This window comes from Chrysochloris asiatica, unplaced genomic scaffold, assembly GCF_000296735.1.
Source record: "Chrysochloris asiatica unplaced genomic scaffold, ChrAsi1.0 scaffold00596, whole genome shotgun sequence".
Taxonomy (NCBI): Eukaryota; Metazoa; Chordata; class Mammalia; order Afrosoricida; family Chrysochloridae; genus Chrysochloris; species Chrysochloris asiatica.
The window spans coordinates 16,711-25,353 of record NW_006409114.1 but is presented as its reverse complement, the minus strand read 5'-3'; the positions used below and the strand labels follow the sequence as shown (position 1 = coordinate 25,353).

The 8,643-nt window shown below is 40.2% G+C and overlaps 1 pseudogene; it reads right to left on the bottom strand.

The window, feature by feature from the left end:
- Nucleotides 1-305: 305 nt before the first annotated feature.
- Nucleotides 306-8,060, bottom strand: LOC102821679 (annotated as a pseudogene).
- Nucleotides 8,061-8,643: the final 583 nt, after the last annotated feature.

Genomic DNA, 8,643 nt, shown 5'->3' with positions numbered 1-8,643 from the left:
TATGGGAGCAGTTGAGCACCTTGGTTTAGAAAGCACTGGATTTCTTGCTTCTGCTACAAATTCCACTGGCTGTAAGCCTTCAAACTTTCTAAATATTCCTTTATATGTGGTTCAGAGTTTTGGGACCATCCTCTGAAACTGCTTGCTCTGGTATTCTGTGGTTGCTGACAGAGCTCCTCACTGCTCTTCTACCCTATCCGCCATCTTGTTTCTTACCTGGAGCCTTTATTTTTGTTTATGTCATTTGATAGTCATTTGGTGGTGCTTCATATTGAATGTGGGAAGGACGCTGCACTCAATTACACTTAAAAATTGAATTATTTTGTTTGAAGATTGCCTATTGGGTCAAAATTGTAAGTACCTCCTTGTGTTGCTTCAGGAATGAGGCTAGGTTCTACATCACCAGAGAAATACTCATATATTATTTCAAGTGCTAATTTATAAATGTCTCACTTTTATGTTGCTATAGAGCTTCCTTTCTCCCCAAACTTCACATTCTTCTATTATTTCATCTTGTTTCATCACCAGCCATTATTAGAATTTTTTTTTAGGCCATCTAGAACCACCTAAACAACTTGAGTATCTTTCATAGGCAGCAAATTACAGAATGGTGGCATGATATTCTATTGTACAAAGTACTCAACCTGATCTTTCTCCCACTTACTGTTAAGTTGCTAATTGCCCAAACAACTTCTTTTTGTGTTCCAAAATCTCCTTTTGCAAGCTGATGAATAATCATAGGGATTAATACAGCATCTATTATAGCTTGAACCTATTGCTGGTTGCCTGCTGTTATGCTGGAAATGATCCAAACTACTGCCTTATTTGTCTTCTCTTTTGGGTGCAATAAGAGATTTGGAAAGTGTGACAGAACATCACAGTTGAGAACTACCTGAGTCTGCTCCTCAGTTCCAGTCACTATGTTGCCAACCACACTGAGTGCTGCTGTTTGAACTTTTACTTCTTGGTGGCTCAGAGGGGGCACAAGAAATGGCACAACCCCAAATCTATAACCATCTGCATCTGTTCATTACCTCTGAATGTCAGATATGACAGAGCCCAAACAGTATCTGGAAGAATGTTTAAGTCAGTAGGGTACATGAGGACATATAATGCCAGTAAAATCTTCTATTTCCATAGGCGGTAGAGGATCCTTATTCCTTATGAATGTGACTTTCCTAAGGAAGGTGATGGGAATGGAGTGATTGGTAAAAGATAGCTGATGTTTGACAACTCCCAGGGATATAGCACAATCTCTACCTTGAGGATCATTACCTAAAATGTTTCCCAAAGCCAATACTGCTTTCTCACAAACATTTGATGTGGTGAATGATTAAGTACCAGAAAAAGAGGTACTGCCTTATACTGTACAACAGCTGGGGTCTGTGCAAATGTTCCTGATGCTGTTAGAGCTCAAGCAGCTTCAAACTGTAAAGAAGGATTATCATCCCTTTCTAGACATTTGACAAGAAATGTTTATTGTTGTTACATGCCTTGGAGTCAGTTCTGACCATAGCCACCCTGTATAGAGTTTCCAAGGAGCAACTAGTGGGTTTGAGCTGCTGGCCTTGTGGTTTGAAGTACAGTGCTGATCCTACAATTTCACACCAGGAGTCCAGAATTGGTAAAATTCCAGATTTTATTAGGTTATCAATTGGTGGGTTTCTGTCACTGGCTAATAGCTTTCTTGAAACCTGGACAGCATTCAAGAAAGACAGCTGGATCACTAGGTTGCCACTTGTGGCATTCTGCAATATAGATTCCAGTGTTATATTTTGTGTTTTAAAATCAGAATCAACATCTGAATCTCCTAGACTTTGTTCTTGAAGAACATTTCTCTTTTTAAATAAGTATTCATCACTTTTTTTTTTCCCCATAGTTTGACTGTCACTTCATTTCTATATCTTCGCATTGTTTCCATATGGCAGACCTTGTTCTTGAAACTCCTGATGCAGTAGTTGTCCAAGCCTGGATTTTCAGCCCTGTCTGTGTGTGGCCCAGGCAGTTGCTACTCCTGCAGCTGCGGTGGCGAGGAGTCTCGAGGCAGAGAGTGTGGGTGTAGAGGTTCGGAGGTGTGGGGCATGCAGGGAGTAGGGTAGGTGGTATGGTGAAAGGAGGGGAAGTGTTAAGGGAGGAGAGGCAAGCACGTTCAGTGACACCTCCGAGCTCCAGGTGGTAGCAGCGCCAAGTAGACGCAGGCCAACTCTATGTTGTTGTTGTTATGTGCGGTGGAGTCGGTTCCGACTCATAGAGACCCTGTACAGGGTTTCCAAGGCTGTAAATCTTTTACGGGAGCAGAAAGCCTCATTTTTCTCCAGAACAGCTGGTAGTTTCGAACTGCTGACTGTGAGATTAGCAGCTGCATTCGTAACCACTATGCTGCACATCCTTAATTTTTTTCAGCAGTATTTTTTTTTAAAGATTTCATTCATGCCCTTGTTGTTAAGTACCGTGGAGTTTGTTCTGACTCATAGTGACCCTGCACAGGTTTCCAAGGCTGTAAATCTTTACCGGAGCAGAACGCCTCATCTTTCTCCTATGGAACCGCTGGTAGTTTTGAACTGCTGACCTTGCGGTTCACAGCTCAATTTGTAACCACTGCACTACCAGAGCTCTTTATTTATGCCCTTGTTGTTGTTGTTAAGTGCCCGAGTTGGTTCCAACCCATAGCAACCCTGTAAAGGGTTTCCCAGGAGCAGCTGGTGAGCTTGAACCGCCGACCTTGCAGTTCAAACGGCTTTGCCGTCTGGCACATTAACCCACAGTGCCATACCAGGACTCCTTCATGCCCTTAGTTAGATTTATTCCTAGATATTTTTATTACTTTAAATGCTGGTTTGAATAGAAGTGTTTCCCTAATTTCCCTTTCAGATTTCTCAATGATGGTGTATAGAAATTCAGTCTCCATTTTTATTTTCTCTTCTGGGACTTGTGTTATTTAGCAATTCTACTTCTAGTCTCCATATCCCATAATGTTTCTTCCCCAAGGCAACAGCAGGAACAGAACTCACCTGCTTCATTCCTATTTTTTTCTTCCTCCATTGATTTACAAACTGCTACTTCCTGTCACTCACCAAAGCCATTCCCCACATTCGTTGTTGTTGTTATGTGCCGTGGAATCGGTTCCAATTCATAGCGATCCTGTACAGGGTTTCCGAGGCTGTAAATCTTTATGGGAGCAGAAAGCCTTATATTTCTCTGCTGAAAATCTGGTAGTTTTGAATTGTTGACCTTAAGGTTCACAGCCCAATTTGCAACCACTACGCTACCAGAGCTCCTTTCTCCGCAGTGAAGTCTAAACTGCTTTGGTTTTGGAGTACTGCTTCACCTAGTGAGTTAACTTGATTTTGTAAGGCAAGGAGGGTGTCCTGCTACATCCCCACATTACACTAGTTCAAAACAAAAAACTAGTTCAAAGCTCTTCTGCAGTGCATAGTTTTTTTTTGTTGTTGTTTTGTTTTTAGTTCACTTCAAGGATCCCAGATTGCTGGATAGTTGAGTGCTAGTCTGGTAACCAAAAGGTCAGTAGTTTGAATCCACCCACCAGTGGCTCTAAGGGAGAATGATGTGGAAACCTGCTTCTGTAAAAATGTAGTCTTTGAAACCTTATAAGGTAGTTTTGCACTGTCCTTTAGGGCTGCTGTGAGTCCAGACAGACTTTTCAGCAATGAGTATCATCACTCCAGACTTGATCTTGCATGGAGGACCTAGTAGTTAAACTCAGTTGGCTTTTTGGTAGAAACGGAAACCAGATCACTTTAGGTCCTTAATACACAGATATTGTAGGATTTATTTTATACCCAAATACAATGAAAGACTTTCACCCTCCCCACAATTGTCACAAAAGTAAGTGGCAGGAAGGGAAGAGCAACCTTAATGATTCTTAGCAAAGAGTTCTCAGCAAGGAAGGGGAATAATAATTATGATATCAAGCTTCATGGAGCTATTGGAGCAGGGATTAGTAGTGAAACCTGAAGGACCTATCATTTGGTTGAAAGATTTCACTTTCTTTTTCTAAATACTTATGCAACACATAATCTTATTTTAGAGTATACAGGGGGGAAATTGGACTTTAAATAATTAATAAACAATATGAATTCTCATATAGCATTCAACTACAAATATCTGAAAATTTTTGTTATTGTTGGTAGGTGCTATTGAGTCGGTTCTGACTGATAGTAGACCATATGCAGAACAGAACACTGCTTAGTTCTGTGCCATCCTCACAGCTGTTACATTTGAGCCAGTTGCTGCTGCCACAATGTTAATCCATCTCTTTGGTGGTGGTGGTGGTTATGTGCCTCTGAGCTCCAGGTGGTAGCAGGGCCAAGTAGGCGCAGGCCAACTCTATTTATGTTGTTATTGTTGTTATATGCAGTGGAGTCAGTTCCGACTCATAGCAATCCTGTACAGGGTTTCTGAGGCTGTAAATCTTTTCAGGAGCAGAAAGTCTCATCGTTCTCCCATGGAACAGCTGGTATTTTCAAACTGCTGACCTTAAGGTTCGCAGCCCAATTCCTAACCACTACACTACTGGAGTCCTGGTGTGGTGCTGTGGGTTAATGCGCTAGACTGCACAGTCAGTTTGAATTGCAAGGTTGGTGGTTCAAGCTCACCAGTCACTCCTTGGAAACTCTCTAGAGGATCGCTATGGGTCGGGACCGACTCTATGGCACTTAACAACAACAACAACACTACCAGAGTTCTTTGGTAGTCTTCCTCTTTTTTGATGACCCTACATTTAACCTGTCCTTCTCCAAGGACTGTGCCTGCCTCATAGCATGTCCAAAGTATGAGAGACCTGAGCATGTCCAAACTATGTCCTCATAACATGTCCAAAGTATGAGAAGTCTGGCCATACTGATTTCTAAGGAGCATTCTGATTGCACTTTGTCCAAAACAGATTTGTTTCTTCTTATGGCAGTTCATAAGGAGCTCTGTTAGCGTAGTGGTTATGAGTTAGGCTGCTAACCTCGAGGTCAGCAGTTCAAAACTACTAGCTATTCCATGGGAAAAAGATAAGGCTTACTGCACCCATAAAGATTTAAAGACTCAGAAACCCTATGCAGGGTCACTATGGGTCAGAAGTGACTCCACGGCACATCACCACCACCACTGGCAGTCCATGGTATTTTTTATATTCTTCTCCAACACCATAGCTCAAATGCATCCATTCTTCTATGATCTTCCTTATTCATTTCCCAACTTTCACACACAGCTGAACGAATTGAAAATACTATGTGAGAGTCAGGAACACCTTACCCCTCTAACTGATATGTTTGTTCTTTAACAATTTAAAGAGGTCTTTTGCAGCTGATTAGCCTAATGCAACAGTCATTTGATTACTTGACTACTGCTTTCATAAGCATTTTGATTGCAGATCCAAGCAAATTGAAGTCTTTAACAACTCCAATATTTTCTCTGTTTATCATATTATTTACTGGTAAAGTGGTGAGGATGTTTGTTTTCTTTACATTGAGGTACAACTCATAATGAAGGCTGTATTCTTTGATCTTCATCAGTAAGTATTTCAGGTCCTCTTCACTTTCACTTTCAGCAAACAAAGTTGTATAATCTACATATCATAGGTTATTAATGAGTCTTCCTCCAATCCTGATGCCACATTCTTCTTCAAATCCAGTTTCTTGGATTATTTGCTCAGCATACAGATTGAATAAATATGGTGAAAGAATAAACCCCAATGCACACCTTTCCTGGACTTAAAACATTTAATATCCCATTTGTTCTGTTTTTGTTTGTTTGTTTTAACTGTCTCTTGGTGTGTAGGTCAAGTGCTTTTATCTAGTCAATAAAGCACAAGTAAATACTTTTGTCTGGATCCGTCTGATGTCCTCTTCTGAATCTGGCTTGTATTTCTGGAAGCTCCCTGTTAATGTACTACTAAAACCATTTTTGAGTTATCTTCAGCACAATTTTATTGCTTATTATATCAGTAATATTGTTCAATGATTTTTGCACTCCATTGGGTCACCTTTCTTTGGAATGAGCATAAATATGTACCTCTTCCAATTGGTTGAGCTGGTCTGACATACACAAGTGAGCGCCTCTAGGGCTGCATCAGTTGGTTGACAGATTTTGCCAATGTCCTCAGTGCTTGGGATTCTTTCTTAAATACTATCAATTCTTGATCATATCATACCTCTTGAAATGATTGAACATCGCCCAATTCATTTTGGTACAATGACTTAATATATTCCTTCCATCTCCTTTTCATGTTTCCAGCATAATTCATTATTTTGCTCATGTTGTTGTCAGGAGCCATTGAGTTGAATCCAACTCAAAGCAACCCTGTATAGAGTGAATTTTAACTGCCAACCTTATGGTTCAAACCGACCTTGCAGCTCTGTGCTTATCCTACCACACTACACCAGGACTCCATAGAATACTTCTATATTGCAAGCTGAGGCTTGAATTTTTTCAGTTCTTTCAGCTTGAGAAATGCTGAGTGTGTTCTTCCCTTTTGGTTTTCTAATTCCAGTTATTTGCACATTTCATTATAATATTTAACTTTGTCTTCTCAAGCAGCCCTTTTAAATTTTCTGTTCAACTCTTTTACTGCATCATTTCTTACATTCAGTTAGCTCAAGAACAAGTTCCAATATTTTATGAAATCCACTTCGGTGTTTTTTTCTCCCCTCATCTTTTTTTTAAAAGTTTTTATTGTGAATTGAGTGATAGTTTACATGATAGAACATTGGTTTTACACTCATCCTTTCATTGCAATGATTACAGTATCCTCCATGCATTAACATGCTTTTGTGTGTGTGTGAACTGAGTGATAGTTTACATGGGAGGACATCAGCTTTATACCATCATTTCATTGCAATGATCCCCCCATCTTTTTAATGAACTTTGTACTTTCTTCCTGTATGATGTTCTTGATGTCATCCCACAACTCTTCTGGTCTTCTGTCATTAGTGTCTAATGCATTAAATTTGTTCTTGAAATGGTTTCTAAATTCAGGCAGGTCATATTCAAGGTTATATTTTGGCCCTTGTGGAGTTGTTTTAATTTTATTCAGCTTCAGCCTGAACTTGCATATGAGCCATTGGTGGTCTGTTTCAGTTTGCCCTGGCCTGGTTTTACCTGATGATAATGAGTTTCTCCATCATCTTTACCGACAGGTGTAGTTAATTTGATTCCTGTATATTCTATCTGGTGAGGTGTCTATAGTCACATTTCATGTTGTCAAAAAGAGGTATTTGCCATGAATAAATCTTGTAAAATTCTATCATGTGATCTCCAGCATTGTTTCTATCACCAAGGCTGTAATTTTCGAATTCTGGATTCTTCATTTATGTTTCCAACTTTCACAGTCCATCATCAATCATTATCAATACATCTTGATTGTATGTTTGATCAATTTCAGACTGAAAAATTTGGCGGTTGCTGTTGTTTTATGTGCCATGGAGTCGGTTCCAACTAATAGCGACCCTGTACAGGCTTTCTGAGGCTGTAAATCTTTATGGGAGCAGAAAGCCTCATCTTTCTCCTGCAGAACAGCTGGCAGTTTCAAGCCTCTGACTTTGTGGTTTGCAGCCCAGTTCGTAACCACTCATCACTAGCTTTAGTGGTTGGTGTGTAAATTGGAATAATAATGGTATCTAGTGTTCCTTTTAGGCATGGGAATATATCTTACCAAAGACAGCATTGTACTGCAAGATAGATCTTGAAATGCTATTTTATTACAATTTTTAAAATATGAGTGTATTTATTTGTCACACATAGCAATCTCTTTTATTTTTTACTGGACTCAGATTTGGATGTAGAAGCTCTCAGGGAGGACAGCCTCCGTCTCTTGACAATCTGTTCCTGACGTTTTCCTTTGGCCTCCTTCATCCTGTTGGCCAAAAGCTTAGCATATTCTACAGCCTCCTTCTTAATTTTCTTAGTGTGCTGTTTCTTCAGAGCAATATACCGACGTTTGTGATGCAGGACATGTGGAGTAACAAAGTGCTGAATCTTGGGTGTTTTGGCCATGGGTTTCTTGTCTTCTTTGTTCAGTGGCTTTCTCACAACATACTGGCGGACATCATATTCTTTAGAGAGATTGAAAAGTTTGCAGATTCTTTTAACTCTCTTGGGCCCCAGGCAATGAGGCACAATTGTATCTGTCAGTCCTGGGATATTTTTCTATCCTTTTTTTACAATAGCCAAGTTGAGAACACTCAAATTGGCACCCACGATGCAACCATGGACAGATTTGCACTTTCTTTCTCCAGTTCTCCTTGGTCTATAACAGGAATGCCCCTTACTCAGAAGCAGGCAGACACGGCCATGAGTCAAGACACCCTGCTTCATGGTAAACTCTTGCTTGTCGTTCCCACCATTAATGCGGACAACATAACCTTTCCACTAGTCACCCGTGAGTCAGCAGAAACTTCTGTGGCCATTCATTTCTCATAAAAGGTTTGAAGCTTGCATTGATCATTCACTTCAATGAATTTCTGGCAGCCAGGGCTGGAAAGAGATATTCAGCTTCATGGTGAAGCAGCTGACAGCCTCTGTGGCACCACGAAAAAGAGCTTGAAATGCTATTTTTGAAAATGAATGTGATGCCATTCCTCTTCAATTTGTCATCTTCAGTATAGTAAACCATATTATTGTTAGATTCAAAGTGGC